Source organism: Cupressus sempervirens, chromosome 6 (genome assembly GCF_028749045.1).
Source record: "Cupressus sempervirens isolate cs-2001-9-10 chromosome 6, ASM2874904v1, whole genome shotgun sequence".
Taxonomy (NCBI): domain Eukaryota; kingdom Viridiplantae; phylum Streptophyta; class Pinopsida; order Cupressales; family Cupressaceae; genus Cupressus; species Cupressus sempervirens.
Window position 1 is genome coordinate 237,597,917 of NC_143123.1, and position 21,634 is coordinate 237,619,550.

The window sequence follows — 21,634 nt, forward strand, 5'->3', positions numbered from 1 at the left end:
CCCATCAACAAAATGGTGTTTCTAAGAGAAAGATCATAACCTTACGAGAGATGGAAAATTGCATGATTTAGTCACTGGATATGCAGTCTTCATTTTGAGCTGATGTAGTCAATTGAGCCAACTACATCTAGAATTAGATGCCCTGTAAGGCATTACAACAAATAACTCCTAAGGAGGCTTGGTCTCATGCCAAGCACAATGTTTCCATATTTTTAGTTTTTGGCAGTAAGGCATAGTATTTTATTCCTAATGCTCAGATAAAATCTATGGAGAAGAACAGTCAACCACTCATCTTTGTTGGCTACTGTAAGGATGTGAAGGTGTATAGGTTGTTTGATCCTAAGTCCAAAGAGGTCTTTTTTTGATGATATGTCTATTTTGATGAGTGATTCCCCTTCCAGATTCTCCATCCTTAGATTCCTCCTTATTGCCTACTCCTTCCTCTTCATCTCTTGGGGGTGTTCCATCTTCAGAGGATGATGTAGATGATGATCCACCACATCCATCTTCTCCTCCACCACTAGTTTCTCCACCTTTTCACACATGGTCTCATGTTATAGTTGAGTCAGATGGTCTTTTGGAAAGAGATTCTATAGATACCCATCATACTCAAGCTTAGGCATCTAGGTCTAGTCTTCTAAGTCGTGCTATTTTCATAGATCCTCAGAGATTTTCAAAGGAAACTGGACATCTAGAGTGGGATTTGGCTATGGATGAGGAGTGTTCTTCTTTGATGAAGAATCACACATGGGATCTTTGTACTCTTCAAAAAATAAAAGGAAGAAAGTTGGTTTGATGCAAGTGGTTGTACCATACCAAGTATGTTGCAGATGGTTCTATTGATAAGTCTAAGGAACATGTTGTTGCAAAGGGATTCTCATAGGTTGAGGGTATTGATTACTTTGATACTATTTCCCCCATCACCAATATGAACCCTATTTGTTTTGTCCTTTCACTAGAAGCTTCACATGGATGGCTAGTCTTTCAAATGGATGTGAAGAGTGCATTCTTGCATGGTGATCTTCATGAGGAGATTTATATGTAGTAGCCTTAGGGATTTTTGCAAGACTCTTCATTAGTTTGTAGGCTTTGACATTCATTGTATGGTCTCAAACAAGCTCCTTAGGCTTGGTATGAGAAGATGGACTTGTTGTTTCTTATGTTCACTTCACACACTATCATTCTAATCATACAATATATATTCAGTGTCAAGGGGTTGATATTGTGATACTTGTGCTCTATGTTGATGATCTCATCATTACTGGTTGCTTATCCTCCATGATTTGGAGTATTTAGAGAGCATTGATGGAATAGTTTGAGATGATAGATCTCAGTCTTCTACACTATTTTTTGGTCCTACAAGTTACTTAGACTTCTAGTGGCATTTACATCTTGTTGGTAAATAGATTTTTCTTTTTCTTTTACTCTTTAGATGCTAAATATTTGTGAACAATAACTAATTACAATAGTTGGGAAGTTTTTACTAAGTGCTTAACCTCCCTCTAAATTATTAGGTACAACTCCCTTTTTAATTTTTGATTTGCAATGAATTATGTTTGTTCCTAAGTCTAAATGGGGTATTTTATTAACCTGAGAACAAGAAAGGTGAACCAAGTTAGGCCTAAATAGGAACTAACTTAGGTGAGGATTTTAGTCTTAGGATAGTCAAAATTGTGGATTCATACATCTTATAAACTTGCAAAGTTTGACAATTTAGTAATGAATACTATCTACAACTAAACTGATATTAGTAAGATTCTAATTCTAAGGAATGGAAAAGACTAACTTGAAAGAAAAGCATGGAAAAGATTCTCTTTCAAACTTCCAATAACAATATTATTATCTTCAGCTAGCTGTTTTGAAATAGGGGAATAAAACTTTGTTCATTCCTTGATTTAATTCAGACCAAAAGAGAAAACATAAAACTAATATAGGAATGAATGGAATAGAAAATGATTGACACAAAATACCCTCAAATTGTCTTTGCAACATCAAGTATTTCACACCAAAAATTAGTTGACCTTTTATTATTATTTCATTTTAGTACAAATAGGATTCTAAGATGACTATTAAAAAATGGGATTCAAATCAATTCGTCTCCTCAAAATTGACAAATGGCAAGGAGCCAATTGTTAGTTACAATCATTACATCATAATGTGAAAGGGTGGAATATGAATCACTTTGCCTTCTTTCATTTTTCTAACTTCACCCTATAGGCTTTGGTAGAAACAATGATTGGGATCAACTCCTCATGTCTATGAACATGAATGTTAGTGTATCTCAAGAGCCACTTGGAATTATCTTAGGCTAAATCTTTGGCAATACTCAACCGCTCTCATATTTGCTCCATAGCCACATTTATACACCTACCAAGTTTTTGGAGCTTGAACACTCTATTTTACTGATCATATGATATCTCTGTTAAGCTATCTAGATAATTGGAGAAACTCTTTTTCATGATAACCACTCCAATTATCCCTTTTCCTTGTTTACTAGCTTGGGAATCTGTATGTAGACATCTTAATAGTTCATAGTCTCTATCTCAATCCTTTTTAACTTTAGCTTATGTTTCCTTCAATCCTTATTTTGCCACTAGGATCATCTCAAATTTGAATTGCATGCTCTAAAGGCCATTCAAATAAGGGCTCATCTCCCCAAGGTAGGATCTTTGCCTCTATAGATTCCTTATCCTTCATATGAATGATCATCTTCAACAAGGAAATGCAATCTTTGCTTTTAGCTTTCCCTGCTGCTAGGGTAGCTCAGTTAGCTGAGATGTTCTCCTTCTCTATTTTGAGCCTTAGTACTACATTTCCAATTTGTTCTATGATTAAAAATCCCTCAAACTTGAGTTTTTTGCTCCACTCTCTACCAATTTGTCCAAAGTTCTTGTCTTCCTATAATTGGGAGATGATAGCTTGAATGTTATTAGCAATAGGATCACTGGTGGTTGACATTCCTGATATGCTTACAAGTAGGGTGACTAATTTCCAGATGAAGCCTTCATTCTAACTTTAGCTAGCTTAAGACTTTTCAGTTTCATCTTTATCACATCATTTGTTGACTTCCATAGGCCCACTTAGTGTAATGTCTAACTTCTCTGAGATCCACAAAATGTAAGGTGGAATCCTCTGTAGACATGTCTTCAATCCTCCCTTCTTTAGTAGGCTTGGAAATCTCCATAGTTAGATGCCCTGCATCAGGATCTTGTCCAAGAATTGATAGGGTCTTTTGCTTCTTGACTTTACTCAATGTTGATCCTGAGCAGATAGCTAGAGATAAAGTCTCTTTGTTGGGAACTCCCTCTTCTTTCCTCTTCCTCTTTTTGTCCAAGGTGTCCTCTAGCCATGATTCTATGTTAATCACCTTGGATGTAGTCCTGATTGTGTCTATACTGAACATCTTTCTTTTGACCAGGGTTAATGTCTTCATAGTTGAAGAGAAAGGATTCTTTGAGACCTTTCTCTACTTTTGTAGTCTTCTTTGTAGCTTCATTGGACTTAGTAGACTCACTTTTACTACTTCCACCATCTCCAACATACACCACTTGTACTTGGGGACTACTTAGTAGGAGTAGTGTAGCCCTCATAGATGAGATCAAACTACTATGGGGGAAGAGAGCCACTGTGACTATGTTATCTTTCAATTCCTCCACCTTTTTCTTCTTGGCTTCTATATTTGTTCCAATTACTGGTAGAAAACTATCTTAGCAAGTTTTGGAAAAATGAATACTCTTGTTAGGGAGTTGGTCACCTCCACCTAATGGTTGTGTAAGCCCTTGAGTAATAGACAAGGGTCTACCTAGTGCACCACTCTGAGAAGAGGAATTCACTGCTACTTTTGGAGAAGCCTAAGAAAATGTGCCTTTGCTCTAACTTCTCCAAGATGGGGTCCATTTGACCCATTTTTTGGCCCTCTTGTAGATTTGAGAAATCATTATATCTATCTCTTCCCCAACATCTTCATTAGGCTCTAAGCTTATGGGAGTGCTTCTAAGCTTAGTCAGGTAAGTGTTGCTATACATATTTTACTCATAATTTTCCATCCCTTCCACATCAATGTTAACTTTGTAGATTCTCACCTGATCAACTATTAGTTTAGTGAAGTTTTGATCATGGCTCTCAAACTCATCGTTGTAGTCGATCCAATAATATTCAATGGTGGTGATATGTTTTATCACACTTCCTATCTGCAAAACATCCCTGGCATACCCATTTGGGTTGAACATGGGCCTTAGGACTTTGTATATGTCCAACTTATACTTATTCTCAAATGCCTTCAACATATTATTTGCATCAGAGTAGGTGTCACAGCTAAAAGAACCCACCTTCATGTAAAATTTGTACCCTTTCTTCTTCAAGCTCTCACTCAATTTGTTTACTTGAAGAACTTTCCACACAACCTTGATCAGCATGAGCATGTCATCAGGATACCTTGGTAGCTTCAAGGGGAATCCATCAAAGGCTGCAAGATGCAAATAAGAGAAAGATGAGAATTAAATTAAATAGCTCCCAAACTAGTTGATAGTGGCCATGGCTCTAGGATTGAATCTCCTCTCTAGGCATCCTTGTAACTCCTTGCAAATCCTCATAGTAAATGCATCATTTACTTTCGCATACTCTAGATAACTATTCTATAAATCTAAGCATGGATAAAACTCATAAGATTTCACATCATAAGGAAAAATCTCTAGTCTTGGGACACTGGGCCATAGTTGCAATGAGGCCAACATATAAATTAGGAAAGAAGACATATAGAGCATATTATAAAATTTGGCCTCTAGGAGAGTTTTGGACATAATTTCAGTTACCTCTTGAGCCTAATCAATGTATTGAGTGTCAAATAAAATAACTTGCACTAAAAAGAAATACTGCTCAACAAAATTCAAAGCTTCTACCTCACCTTTCAACCTATGTAGGAGAACCAAAATATCAATAATCTCTGGTTTGAGGTTGGTCCTGAACAAGGTTTTAGGAACATTACTCTTAGCACCTCGTGGTTTTTAGAACCATGTCTACATGATTTCTTTCCTCCAAATCATCTTCTTTACAGAAAACTCAAAGAAAACTCTCCCAAAGTTCAAGTCTAAAAATTCTTCCTATTCTAGTACATGGAGGTAATTTACCATAGTTTTCCTATCAATTGAAACTAACGCAATGTCATGAGGCAACACAATCTACCTTATCTCTGGGTTATAATGATGTATGGACTTGTAAATCAACTTTGGGGCTTGAACTGCAACCAAAAAACTAGTGGCTTCTACTAACCTACATCCCCAGAGTTTTTTGGTGATGGGGTGTATCCATTCAAACTTTACCCTCCTTTAATAATCCTCCATATCAAAGCAAAGGGAAGTATATGTGAAATTTTACAATTGGGATTTAATTCCTACCAATCCATTGAAACTTGTGAATCTAATTGCCACAATTTTGAGAACAAGATTCGAATTGAAGATGACAAAAGGAATAATGAATATAACAATTACTATTTTTTCAAAAGGCTATGTGCATTAAGAAAATAATAGTTCAAAGAAAAAGTGGTAGCTTATTCAACTGTTTATGCTTCTATATATGGGAGCCTTGATTCATCTGTTGTTCTTCAAAATTCATGCCACATGAATGGAATTTAAGGAAATACCCATTCAGTAGTAAATGTGAAAGCTCAATGGACCTTTTAGGGGTCTTTTCACTATTCCGTTGAACTTAATGGTAACTTTCTAGAAACACATTTATTACTTTTCTATTTTTCATAAGTTCTAGAAAAATAGCATCAGGGTACTCCGTGGGAGAATGTTCACCAATTGCGATCCTAAATATCATCTCTTTTCAATAATGGTTTGATTTTCTTTAGTATCATTCTAAGATGTTCTAAATACAACTTCTGAATCCAACTTGATCACTAACTTGATTTTTCTTTGAAATTTGGGAAACTATCTTGATCGATTAAAAACTCATCGAGGAGAAGATAGTTTCTATTTCTTCATTAATTCCTTTTACACTTGGATTTTGTACAATCCTCCTTTTTGAAGTTGAAAATTTTTATATGAGGTGCAAAGACCTTTCCAAGGACCAATTAACATATCTTTTTAGTCCAAACTAACTTTTCAAGAAAACTAACTTCATGGGTTGAAAACCGACCTAGGAGAAGTTAGTCTTCAGTCTTCTGCCAAGAACTATTATGTGGGTTACAATGAATTTGAACCATTTTCAAGATTCATAATTGTAGATGAAACATTTATTGTATGCATGATGCCTTGTTACTTGCATTTTTTTGATGTGTTTGCATCATTTAGTGCCCTTCATGGGAAATCTTCCTCATGGGTAGGAAACCCACTAAGGAGAAGATGATTTCCAAATTTTTGCCACCATCAGTTTTTCAAATAGTGATAAGCCATAAATGGATATAGCATGTAGTTAATCTATGAATGAATAAAATGAATCTCCACTGGACTAGGCACTAACCTACCCATGAGATCACTCAACAAAATTGAAAACCCACCTAGCTATGAATAAGGTGAGGAGAAATAGGAAAATCCAATAGAGACTCACCTAATTTAAAGGGACCTAGACCTAGACTCAAATGAGACTAAAACTACACTCTTTTCACTTATATACAAAAACTTACTTTTTCCAATCTGTTAGAAAACAAAAAGTGGGCAACACATCTATTAGTAGAAATATGCTCTTGATATGCTCTGACACTTCAACAGGCTTGATTGCAAGCCTGCCCCTACACCATTTTAGTCAAGTGTTTTCTTGTCTACCACTTGTCCTAATACTTTAGTGGATCCCACTTTATACTGATAGTTGGTTGGTAGTTTATTGTACCTGACATGTACTTGTCCTGATCTCTCCTGTGTAGTTGGTCTTTTTTCTTAGTTTTCCCATGATCCTCATGAGAGACATTGGCAAGATACCAAATGTATCCTGAGGTACATTTAAGGCTCTACACATTTTGGTATTTACTACACTACAATATCCCCATGTTGGCTTTATTGACTTAGATTGGGTCAGTGATGTTGATGATAGGAAGTCTACTTTTGGATTTGTTTTCTATCTTGGCTTTGGTCCTACCAAGTGGTCTTGTAAGAAGTAGTCTACTATTGCACTATCATCTACATAGGTCAAGTATTGAGCAGTGATGTTAGCTACACTAGCACATTTGGGTTCAATTTTCTACCTAAATCTTCAATGATAGGCCAATTTGGCTTGTCAAATTTTATTTTTTTTTAATATGATCCCAAAAATGTCAAAATTTTGATGATACTTAAGTATCTTGTCAAAATTTTGACAACACTTAAGTTTCTTGTTGAGGGTTTGATGAGACTTAAGTACTTTTGTCAAAATTTTGAGTTGTCAGGATATAAAGAAAAAAAAAAGTGAAACTTCATTTTAGTTTCACGTGGTAAAGTGTGGTGTAAAAAAGGGTTGAAGGGGAACCACTTCTTAGCACTATTCTAAAAGTTAATAAATTTTGATTTTTTACATTAACATGGTACTAATCCTCCCCTTCTTATCATCCATGTCTTTGCTAGCATACAACCTACAAATTTAGGATGCGTGGGAGTAGTAGGAGGCTAGGTCAGTATAAGTGTGTGGCTTACATGTTTGTTTCTTGTTTCTTGTTTGTTTTCATCCAAATCAAGTAATATTGTGGTCAATTCCTTGTGTAATCATGAGCAAATCATGTCAATTCACCTTTAACTTCATTGAAAATTGAACTAAAATTCTTGATAATTTTTAATATTTGATCCACACCAATCATTTTATATCAAGAAATTTTGCCTCATAGTGATAGGGAGGTTGCATGAGATATAGCAAAAATCAAATAATTAAACCATGGTATAATAGATTTACCTACAACAATAAATTGTATCTTTGTAAAAATAAACATACCATGAATGTTTCCATAATCATTTTGCTAGTAAACCATCTACCATGGAGAGCACACCGTGAACCAACTACAAATGTTGCAGTGTCAAAATACAAGTATACATGACCAGCGCTATACTTGCCAAAAAAATTGTGTCCTCAAGACCATATGTAAGATAATAACTATGAATTCAAAAATAATTATGTAAAGATAAGTGCACTATTTTTGGTACTAAACTAGTTGTTTGAATGTTGAAAGCTTATAAGGTTGGAGAGGAGAGCCAAAAAACTTGAGATAAATGGTTTTAAATTAGATTAAATAACAACTAAATTTCTTGATTGAGTAACAACTTTTGGAGACAACATCTATGCAAAATCACCTTTAATTATGCTAACCACCACAAACACAAACATATAATTGACCTTTTAGTTTTCCTTCTCGATACTTCTCTTGAGTGTTAATTGTGGATAATGATTATAAATCATGGTAGTAGGATTAGTGAGTGAAACTTCTATCCTTAGAGCTATAAATGTAGCTTGGGTAGAAAAGGTAGACTAATATAACCTCAAAACTAATTTCATTGTTAGTAATTAGGTGTAAAAGTTGTCATTGATTTCTTTTTCGCACTTAATTTTATCTTTCATATTAAAAAAGGTCTTAATGAAGATGATCATCCATGACTCCAATTGTTTAGCTTTACAATGTTTGACACTTTTCTCGGGAGGGTAACACGGTTCTTAGCATCCTCATGGAAGAATGCCTTTTTCAAGTTTGGTTTGTCAAAATTATGCTCCTTTTTAGGCCTCTTCATAAGTTCCTCATTGATATACATGGTGGAATCCTTCTCCAAATTGTAGTATCTATCTCCAAGGTCCACAATGACCTTGTGATACACCTTCATAGGTGGGGGTATGTGAACCAACAACTCTACATTGTGTGAGGTGATGTCCAAGATCACTTTCACTTCTCTCCCAAAGACTTTCATTTGATCCACTTTGTAGTTCTCTACACAGGCCATAACCAAATTCAAAGACTATAGGGAAATAGGAAAGCCTGTTACATTTGTTGGCCCAATATAGACCAAGGAGGTGGTCTTGAATGACATCCCCAAAGAGATTGGCTTTTTTGCTTGTGAACTCGCTCAAATCCATGTCCCCAAGTACTTATCAATAATCTCTTGGTTCCCATTACCCAACTTGAAGGGCTTTAGGTTTCCTTAAAAATTGTACTTCATTGTTGTTGTAGTTGACATATCTCCTTTTGTACCTATTGGAATTCTTTTGAATAACTAAGAGGGGGTTGAATCAATTATCCAAGGTCTAGATGTACAAATAAATTTTTTTAATGCTTAACAGATCCATATCCATAAAACCATAATATACATGCATCCATTAGATCATACAATATCTTAACTTAGTAGGTTACTTTCCTAGGTCAAAACATCTTTGCAGAAATATAGACATGAAATACCATAAGCACATTCACACAATTTAACATAAAGATTTTATGTAGAAACCAAATTAGGCAAAAAATCAATAACATGCTACCCAATTTCACTCTTCTAAAGTGATGCCTATGAAAGGCCAACCCTATTAAATGTTACAATACACATTGTTAAATGTGACTTAGTTAAAATATTTCAATCACCCTATTAGGAATGATCCTTTTTTGAGGACTTTATAACATTCCATTAGAATGTCACCTAGTTAAAGGATTTCTAAATGACTGTTAGGTCAACCTTAATCCAAAGGATTTTATCCATACTAGTACAGTTGTTAGAAATTAATAGTAGGACTTGGTCTAATAAAAATTTACAACTCACTTGTAGATTATAGATCTTTGATTTAGCCCTCCATTATGCTTGGCATTCATACTCTTCAACTTTGATGGCTTGTTCACCCTTCATGCATTCATCCCTTTAAGCCTTCTTGCTCTGTATACCAACTGCAGTCTCTTTTGTTTAGCCACTAGATGAAGCAATACCCTAGAATTATTTTCTTCCTTAGGTTCATGCACATGAAAACATTTTATTCTATCCAACTATCTCTATAAATAGAGAATTTAGATCATTTGTCGCTTAACCATAATCATCCATTTTAGGGTTAGGTAAGATTCAATGAATCTACCCTCTCTTCCATTTGAGTTCCTCTAGAAACTTCCTCTAAAATCTTCCTTGAATTTGACTTAAAATGGTTTACCTTGAATTATGTGTCACCAACTCATCATATTTATCTTCCACATGCTTCACATAATTCAAGAAATCAAATTAGCTAGCTCAAATTCATTAAATCTTTGATTTAAAACAGTTTATTGTCACTTGACATCTATACTATTATGTCACTTGACAAACACTAGTTCACTCAGAAAACACTAAAGTTTATTGATGCTCAACACCAACTAAACTTTACTTGGCATATAATAACATTCACTCAGCTTGCATTGTGTGTCTTCTTTAGTCAACACCTCTTGATTTTCACTTGACTTCTATTATTTTCTACTCGGCTTGCACTGATTCCTTGGCAAAGCTTAGTAGACACTTTTCTTACTTGATCTTCTTCTAGTATTTTCTTGAGTAACCTTTCATTATAGACTTTAAGTAGATAAACAATATACTCTAGTATCAATGTCTTACTTGGTCTTAGTGCTCCTTTTATACACTAAATAACTCAACCTTTCTCTAGGTTATCTTGTTATCTCCTCTTTTCAAATCCTCTTCATTAATCAACTAAATGATACTATTTGGACCAAAAAGAAATTGTCTCACTAGCAAGTAGCAAGTTTGACATCATTGACAAAATAATGATTGTTCGATTATAGGTTTTACACTTCAATATAATCTCATTTCAATAGCACCAAGCAAGAGGTAATAACTATTTGTCTATATATTCATCTAACTATCTTCCCACTGAAAGCAACCTATTCTAATGCATCATTAGCATCAAATGCTGAAAAAGGAACTTTATTCATTCACCTTAAGCCCTTACCATTCTTAGAAAAAAATTATAAGAAAAACAATATATTTGGCCTTCAAGGATACTAGAAAATGTGAACATATTGTGGTTGAGGATTTTAGCATCCTTGACATCTCATAGAAATGACCATTTATTTATAGCACATACCCTTTCAGGGAATTAGGATGTTCTTATCCCTGACCCTTTCAGAGTTTGAGGGTGGTGATACCCCTAAAAAGTTCAATGTAAAGATTTTAAATCCTTTTGGTATAAGCATAGGGTGAACCAACAATAATGGGTTCCACTTTAGTGGGATGAAGGAAAAAAAAATTGCAAAAAATAGAAATCGTATTTTACATACGTTCGCGCAAACATTTAAAACATGTTCACAGCGAATATATTTTAAAAAGTGTTCGCTATGAACACATTCAAAAAATTTAAAGAATGTTCACATGAACATTGTTAATTAATAATGTTCGCGCGAACATATTAAAACTAAATTCTAGCATAAAAATGTCATTTTTACCCCTTCATTGTTCATTATAATAGCTTTGAATAGAGGTTGGAGCGAATGTGCGATATTGGTGAGCGTCCCCCCGTCATTTTCCTTCAGATTCTCGTCCTCGCACTATTCAGGTATGTATACTATTATTATTTTAATTTTTTTTACATTTTTAGTGTTTTCAAAGCATATTTTAATGTTTTCAAAGCATATTTTAATGTTAATTTAATATGTTTATTGTTTATTTATGTTAAAATTATTTATGTTAATTTAGAGAACATTGTAAAAAACATTATAGAAAACATTAGAAAAAATTTTTAGAAAACATTAGAAAAACATTAGAAATTTTATAATAATATAACATTTAGAAAACAAATTTAGAAAAACATTAGAAAATTTATAATAATATAAAATTTAGAAAATGAATTTAGAAAAACATTAGAAAATTTATAATAATATAACATTAGAAAACAAATTTAGAAAAACATTAGAAAAAACATTACATTTAAATATTAGAAAAACATTAGAAAAATATTAGAATTTTATTTATTTTTAAATAGTTTAGAAAATATTAGAAAACTATCAGAAAATATTAGGATTTAAACATTAGAAAATATTAAAAAAAATGTTAGTCTTGAAAATTAGATAACATTAGAAAAATATTATAAAATATTAAAAATATATTTAAAAAACAATAGTGTAGAAAATAAAATTTAGAAAAATATTAGTTTTATTAGAAAAATATTAGTTTAATTAGAAACACATTTTTAGAAAAATATTAGTTTTATTTATAAAAACATTAGAAATTTTTTTGAGAAAAATATTAGTTTTATTAGAAAAACATTAGAAAAAAAATATTACATTTTTAGATATTAGGAAAACATTAGAAAATATATTTAAAAATATTAGTTTGAAAAAGATTTTAAAACTATGAGAAAATATTAGAAAAAACATCAGAAAATATTAGAAACATATTTTCAATATTCATATAAATTTATTAATGTTTATGTACATGTTATTTATCTTTTAATGTCTTAATCTTTTATGTTTATGTATATGTTTTATTCATGTTTCTGTATATGTTATTCATCTTAATGCCTTATTCATGTTTTCAACATTCATCTTTATGCCTTAATCTAAAGTGTGTAATTAACTATATTTAATGACATACATCTTAAGGGGAGATCCTAAATTATACATAAGAATGTAGATTAAAATGTACATATTTTATTTCATAGATATATGTATATATGTTCATGTTAAATGTAGACATGTATGTTTTCAATATTCATGTTTATGTATATGTTAAATTCATCTTAATGCCTTAATCTAAGTGTAATTAAATGACATGTCTTAAGGGTCCAAATCCTAAATTATACATAAGAATGTAGATTAAAATATATTTTTTATTTTGAACATAGATGTATTTATATTTGTTCATGTTAAAAGTAGACATGTATGTTTTCAATATTCACATTTTTATATGTATATGTTATTGATCTTAATGTCTTTATCTAAGTGTAATTAACTATATTTAATGACATGTCTTAAGGGGAGATCCTAAATTATACATAACAATGTAGATTAATGGATATTTTATTTCATAAATGTACATGTAAATATGTTCATGTTAAATGTAGACACATGTATGTTTTCAATATTCATGTTTATGTATATGTTATTATTTTTAATGCCTTAATCTAAGTATATAATTAACTATATTCAATGACATGTCTTAAGGGGAGATCCTAAATTATACATATATAAAAATGTAGATTAATGCATAGGTAAGAATATAACATACATGTACATAAGAACATATAAAAAATATGACCTAAAGAATACATGTTACAACATTTAATTAATAAAAGTTAATTATAAGAACATAACTTGATTATATACAAACATAAAGAATGTACATCATATAAGAACATAAAGATTATATACATAAATACATAACAACATTAACAATCATAAGAAAACATAAACAATGTTTGGACATAACCCTAAAACTAACTATAACTAGGCTAAAAGATTACACTAATCATAACCCTAACACTAACTAAAACTCTAACCCTAATTTATTACCCTAACTTGAAAACTCTAACCCTAATTTCTAGCGCTAACCCTAATTTCAAACTCCTACATATATTTACACTTTCTTAAGACCAATTATATATACATCCACACTAGTAGCTCGAAAACAAAGAGAGGTGCCTAGATCTACTTCTATTAAATATGTTAACAAAGAGAAGGAAGATATTATAGAAGAAGTTCATGCAAGGTTCACAACATTGTCTATCCATTTTAATTCTTTTGTATCTACCTAACTTAGTCATCACCATCATACTCATGGCTCTAAATGATCTAATTGTAAAGTTACCAGTGTTATGTTGCCCCTGGAAAAATAATAGTCAAAATGGAGTATGCACATGAGTTGTATTTGATATACCTAATCATTCACCAAAGATCATAATTCACAATTCCTTACTGTAAGTTTCTTCAATCCTCAACTAGATTCAATAAACATGATTTGATACCAAATGAGAGAGCTATAGAAATGTTTTGAATTGCACTTCTTAGAAAATTATAAAAACATATTACTTAAATAGAATAAGATGAACCCTTTATATTTCTTATACAATTAGTAATCAAACTACAAAATAGGAAAACTATATATATTTTAGAATTTAACTACTCCAAATATTTGATCTAAGGGATAAAATAAGATCTAATATCTTTAGATCATCTTATTTTATATATATTTTAAATGATGGATTATGGACCAAGGCGTTCAAATTAATAATTGATTAAATGTTTAGACTAAACTTAGAAGGATGACCAAATTCAAGTTATGAAAATTACAAACATAAATAATCCCCCAAGATTTTGGGAGTGTATAATTTCTCCTAGTCAATAATAAATAACCTCTTCTTGAATCTTTAACTCCTAGCCAAAGGAATATCCTTTTGATTCCCTCAAGCTTCTTGAGCCACATGTCAAGTATATGTAAGAGATACATGATATAGATAGCTAGGTAATTTTAATTAACTTCATGAGTATTTTGAGTTACTTGCATTACTAAGAAGATACCATTTCTAGGCTTAGATAAGGCTCTAGAGTCTAGAACAAATAAAATTTTCTACTTTACCAATAAAAAAGGGCATACCTAGAGATAAGAAGAAGTCCAGGATTGGAAATGTGGCTATGCTCTCCTAAAATTTTAACACCCATTATTATAGGCTCTAAGAACTATTATACCCCATTTTGGTGATTTTCAAGTGTAGATGTCTTTAATGTGTGTTTCTTGAATATATTGTTCGATTTCACTCCCTTCTTTTTATAACAATGCCAAGACTTGGCTAACTAGGTCTACATTTAGGTAATATTTAAGCCCAATGTGAGGGATCTTCTTCCCAATCTTTATGTTCTATCATGCTTACAATGTTGAATCCAAAATTTATATAAAAGGGGTTTTCCTCCTTTCACTTTCGATAACATGAAATCAATAGATCAATAAATTTAAATCTTCCATGAATTTTTCAAGTTTTTGTGTAATTGAAGACTTGTACTCAACATTTGAAGGAAAATGCCCAATTAAGGAACTTGAAGTCTTCATTTTTTTAAGATCCATTCAAAACATAGAAATATTCTACATCTGATGTACATTTTTCTTCATACATGATTACCAATTAGAATAATTCTCAAGAAATAAAGAAGATCTAAATTTATCCATTCTTCTTATCTCTTCTTTTTCATTGATGACCATAAAGAACACCAATATTCTAGATCTAAGATTGGAAAGTGTATATATAAACATGCATTTAAAAAGAAATCCTTGATTCAAAAATAGATTTCAAGCACATGTATTCGACCATACTTATGGATTTTATTTATTTCTTATTACTAAGAAGATACCATTTCTAGGTTCAAATCATGAAATTACTAAGAAACTATCTATACCAAATTTCTAGGTTGAAATCATGAAATTTTTTCTAGGACTAGGTTGACTAGATGTGATCCCACTCAAGGTAAGTTTACTCTTTCTATCTCACCTCTTGTGCCTACTTTTATACATTAGATGCAATATCATACCTTGCTATTTTCCAATTTCTTTTTTAGTATCACAAAATACTTTAATAATTTAATATATCATAAGCACATATTTATCTTAAAAGGAATACATCCTTGAATCTATATCTTGCACTAGAATCCCTCTATTCATTTTGGGTTGTGATAATTCACATTTGGTTTGAGGGTGAGCCTCAGATTGAGGTTTTTATGTTTTTATCACACCTAAAATTTGGTGAGTGATCATCACCATTTCATACTTCTCAAACATTCTTAGTTTTTATCATTTTCATCCTCAAATAATTAATATTTTCAAAAATACATTTCAAGTGTAATTCCAACACAATGACTTATCATTGATATATTGTGATGCTAAGTTGTCACAAAATCAACAAAGGGTATAAGTGTCAAATATACCCCTTGATGGATGATGATACTATTGCACAAGTGCAACACCATCGATTGTCACAAAATTCACAAGTACGATAACCAACTTTTGTGACACCACACATGATGTCTCAACAGAATGAAAGTAGATTATCATAAAATCGAGCAATATTTTGAATTGTTCAAACTTTTAATTGCATATTAGCAAGTTTTGATGAGCCACTCACTAGCTACTTTGAATCTTCATTAAAAATGACAAGTCTTAGAAACAATTTGTTTGCATGCAATTACTTTGAACCCTAATCTATCTCATGTTGAACCATTTAAGTCATTTACTTAGGTACTAATCTTTAATTCCTAAAGTCTTGAAAACCCAAGAACTCCCTAAATAACTCTAACTCTCATGTATGTATATGTGATCATATTTAAATATTATCAGATATGTACATGTTACAGATTATCTATACATGTGATGTATGTTCAATTACATGTATAATTTTTAATTTAAATAAAAAATTGTGTGTACAGTAGACTTAGCTCTTGATACATTTGTACAGATATGACTTCACATGATCAACTTGCTGCAGCTTTTGGTGTGGCTCCTTTTGCAACTCCTATCGTAGCTCCTGTTGCACCTCCTGCTGCAGCATCTGATGTAGTTCTTGTTGTGGTAGATGCAGTTCCTGTTCTGACTCCTCATATATTTTTTCATGTCATTCATGATGGGGCTCATGCTACAGCTCATGGTGTACCTCATCCTAGGGCTCATTGTGTGGCTCATTTTGCAGCTCCTAGCGTAGCTCCAGGTGGTGTAGGTCCTAGTGTGGTTCCTAGTTTGGCTCCTATTGGAGGTCAAGCTACACCTATAGCTCCTACTGGAGATCCTACTACACCACCTCCATGCATTGATATTGATGCATTATTTACATTTTCAGAGCAAGAGGTTGCTAGACTACAGCAGTCTATATTGTCCTCTGATGATGGTCTTTATAGAGACATATGTGCTACTATATGTAGGATTTTATAAGATTTGAATACTAGATTTAGAGATCACCATTCATTTACTCCTGACATATTAGCTTCCATATCTAGGGAGCTTAGGGCTGAGATTTCAGGAGATGCATCTTTTGATGATGTCTAGAGGGTGGCCCCCAAAGACATCATCAAAAGAGATATCTTTCCATCATATGAGGGAGCATGGGGTAGGGTGAGAGGCTATCAAGTCACATGATGTAGAGATCATGTTATTGCTAGCATGATCTATCCTCATTTTTTAGCTATACATGGTCATTATCCTAAGGATGACTAGATACCTCTTTATTTTGCACAACAGTTGTATGCTCAGTTCCTCATGGGGCTCAATGTCAACTACTTGGAGATTCCAAATTATTGTAGATAGGGGCATGGTCAGATTGCATATCATGACCAGTATCATAGTGCACAGCATCTACCACCTCCAAATGTCAGACATTTTGTTAAACAGAGACTGCCTCCAGTGACTCTAGCACTGGTGCTTATTACAAATAGAGTTGTCATTTCTTCCCAAAGGGGAGCAATTGACACTATTGGACATATTGATACTAGTATCACATCTGATTCTCTTGGTCATTATATTCATAGTCGACATCCTCATCCACCTAGTCGACCATCTTTAGAGGCATCTAGTAGCACCTCAGGCACCTCCTCTAATGATGCATATAGAGCTGCTGGGCTACCAGTACAAGGTGATGTTCATGCTTTTTTAGGAAATCACACATATATGGATTTAGCACTATGTTTTTTGGAGAATTTTTTGTAGAGTATCAGTTATATATTTGATACACAAGGGATGTCAATTCACTTAGTGATGGATGCCATTAGATAGCATCAGAGCCCTATAGTTCCATAGACACAGGCTGCCACGCCAATGATAGATGATACACCTATACGTAACTCACAATATTCGGCACCAAGCTCACAACACTCTACAAATCACTTGGGCATATGAGTTAGAGATGTCAAGATCATAGCTGAGGGTCTTGATGATTTTTGTGAGTAGTTACGAGGCCTGTCTAAGATTGATACTAGTTTGAGCATGGGTATTTCATCATACATGGACATGTTGTTCCAACCTGATAGCATTGATTTTACACCATTACCCAACTAGTTACACAGTCCACTTCACTCATCATTACTAGTAGTTGGACATGGTGCTAAGGGTGGTTTAGTAGGTGTTAGAGTTTTAGGAGGTGCATCAATAGATGATACAATGGAGTTTGCTAATCATCTTCCACCTTTGAAGACCTAGGTACATATATACATATATATATATACATACATATATACATACATACATACATACATATATATATAATTTATTTTTAAATTTAAATATATGAAATTAAAAAATATGAATTTTTATTTAAAAATTCAATTCAGATAGATATTTAATTTAATCTTTAACTATAATAAATCATGCAAGCACAAGTCACTTAGCACATGGTTACATCTAGTATTGGTTCAAGATATCATGTACGTGAGAGAGATGATTCTATTGAGACACCCGGTAGTTCTTAGGTACAAGTTTTAAATATTTTGTTTAAAGTTATTTATGTTTCAAACTAGATATATATATGCACTCATATTTAATTTGAATGTACACACATGTATATATATGTTTAGATATAACTCTAATGTCTATATATATTTATTTGTGGGCTCGATTGATGCGCCTCAAAAAGAGGATGTACAAGAGACTTGATTAGAGGGTCATTTTGTTCATATGCATCTTGAGGGGTCCCTCTACTAGTAGTAGATCTTTATATATCTTTTGATGCATGCTTATATATTGGAGACAGTTTACATACACATATATATGTGTATTTTAGTACCTTGATGACATGTATATAGATGTTTCACTATTTATTTGATTATTTAGTACTTCAGTAGTCAGATGGTCACATGTATATATGACTTTTTATATTTTTCTACATACATGTATTTATTTGAGATTTATAGTTTGCATATGTATGCATTTCAATTGTAGAGATGTATTAGATATAGATGTTTATTCTTGAGACGTGTATATGTGTATGTGTATTTTTTTTGTATTATAGCTATAGAACATGTTCGTGAGACGTGTACATGTATATACATGTGTTATTTTTTTGTATTATAGTAGAACATTCTTCATGAATTAGATTATAGCTTCTAATCTTTAGATTTTATTGTCATCATTATAAAATAATCAAATCAGCTTCTCTAAACACCTACTTCAATAGTTAAATATTCAAAGAAGTTCCAAATTGATCTATGAACCTAATTTAAAATTTTGAAAAATAATAATAATTTATAGGTTGATTGAATTGAATTAATATAGGTGCTTAAAACTACTAAATTACCCAAATGATTTAGATTATAAATTTAAAACATTATATTTATTTACATAATCATTATATGAAATAAACAATTAGTAGGACTAAAGATACATAAATTTGGTAAATCAATTAGTAGGAATAAAGATACAAATTTGTTAAATTGATTAGCAGGAAGTTAGAAACATACATATTTCTTAAATTATCAATTACTAACCCGCTAAAGATAAATTTTAGTTTTATGTGGATAGAAATATGTTAATTAGGTAAGCCAATACATTATTTTAGAAAACTTTTTTAAAATATAATATTTAAAAACATATTAATTTAAACTAATTTAAACTAAGAGTATGACCGTAGATGTAATAAACTAACATTAAAATATATAGTTTTTTAATAAACTAATGATAACTATGAACTTATAATCTTACAATTCTAAAAACACATTTAATTCACTTATGAAATTCAATACTTTGAAAAAATGTTGATAAATGATTTTTTTTTTAAATATTAAATTATCTTTGATATATACATATCTATCTTTAATGATTGTGTAAGTTTGAACTAACTTGTATTGCCTATTTATATCAAGTTGTTAAATTATTAAATTCATCCATTGTACAATTAATTTATTGTTAAATTATATAATTTTTTAATATATTAATGATAATTAAGAACTTATGATCGTACAATTAAAAACACATATAATACGAGATGAAATTCAATAGTTTGAAAAGAAGTTTATATTTAAGAATTTTAACATATTAAATTATCTTTGATACATATCTATAGATAATGATTGTATAAGTTCGAACTAACTTAGCTTATTTATATCAAGTTGTTAAATTATTAAATTCATCCATGGTACAATTAATATTATTAATTGATATAGTTTTTTAATAAACTAATGATAACTAAGAGTATGATAGTACAATTTAAAACATATTTAATTCAAGATGAAATTCAATAGTTTGAAATGAAGTTGATATTCAGATTATTATAAAATAAATCTCAAAGGTCAATTCAACCATGATGTACACTTATAACAAGTAATATCTTTTCATGATCTTCAAATTGTCTAGTCTCCACTTGCGATGTACACACTTAAGTTTGACTAGATGTAGACAAAGCTCGGTAGCAATGACTAGGTGGTTGTATTGTAAAACCTTGTTGTCAGGTTGATAATCAACAAAGTGTATTCCATGTTGGACTATTTTGTCTTGCTTCAAATATGTTTCCTCTATCACAACAAAACCTACACTACAAATTTAAGTATTTTAAAATTTGATAGATATAATATATATATATATATATATATATATATATATATATATATATATATATATATATATATATATATATATATATATATATATATGAAGTTGCCTATGGGAAACAAAATTCCATCACTCTCTTCAGGGTTATATAACTTTGTCCTCTTTGCATTACATCACAATAAATAATAACTGACACCTTCATGATTTACAAGCTCAGCAATCACTGCAAAGACATCTCCTACATAACAAGTATACATGTGTATGTGTACAATACATATATAAGACAACTCAAATTGATAATTAAATAACAAGTTAAGATTAATTTTTATGATACTTACCCACTTTTACCAATCTAGAGATATGATTATAATCATTAGAAATCAATGGAATATCATCAAAATTTTCATCATCTTTATCAAATGTATTAGTAACATCAAGTGGTACCAAAATCCATGCACCTGTATATAGACATATTTGATTTATGCATTTTTCATAATCTTCATCAATGCAACTGTCACAAAAACATGAATATTCTCTTGTCTTCAATGTCCAATTGCAATTATTTGTACTAATGACTAAATGTAAGGAACGTGTCTTTTCTATCCTCCTACAACCAAGCATGTTTTTTCTACTAACACCTAAAAGTTCATTAAATTGAAAATATGGACAGATTAAATTTAAACTTCAATGAATTGAAAAATAAAACATAACAATAAAATTTTATAACTTAACTGCATAAAAATTAGACAAATGTACACATCCATACTTGTTATCTCCCAAAAGACTCTATATGGTACCTGTTGATTTGTTGTTGATGATGTCCCAACCTCATCTAATGCAAAATGTGTCTTGCACCATTCAAAAGCATCATGTGCATAATTTACATGAACTCCTTGATAATTCATTTGATACTTTTGCAAAGCATGTTTGATGCAAGCTCCAACACCATCATGTTCACCTTTTCCATGGCCATTCTTGAAGAAATTCCATATGTGTTTTATATTATCATTGCAATGATATCTACATAATGCATAAAATGGTGTAGATGATTTGAATTGTGTGGCACATCCATCAAACCAAACATAATGTTTATCAACATTTATGTTTCTTTATTTCAAATAAGAAAATAACATATTGAAGCAATGTTCTACATAGTGAATGTCATGGTCTTTATCATCACTTATATAAAAATGATATTCCTTTTTAAATACTCATGCTTG

General features: G+C 31.3%; 1 pseudogene; it reads left to right on the forward strand.

The window, feature by feature from the left end:
- The first annotated feature begins 16,343 nt into the window (after positions 1 to 16,343).
- Positions 16,344 to 21,634, forward strand: part of LOC149552127 (inorganic pyrophosphatase TTM1-like) — a 75,703-nt pseudogene continuing 70,412 nt past the window's right edge.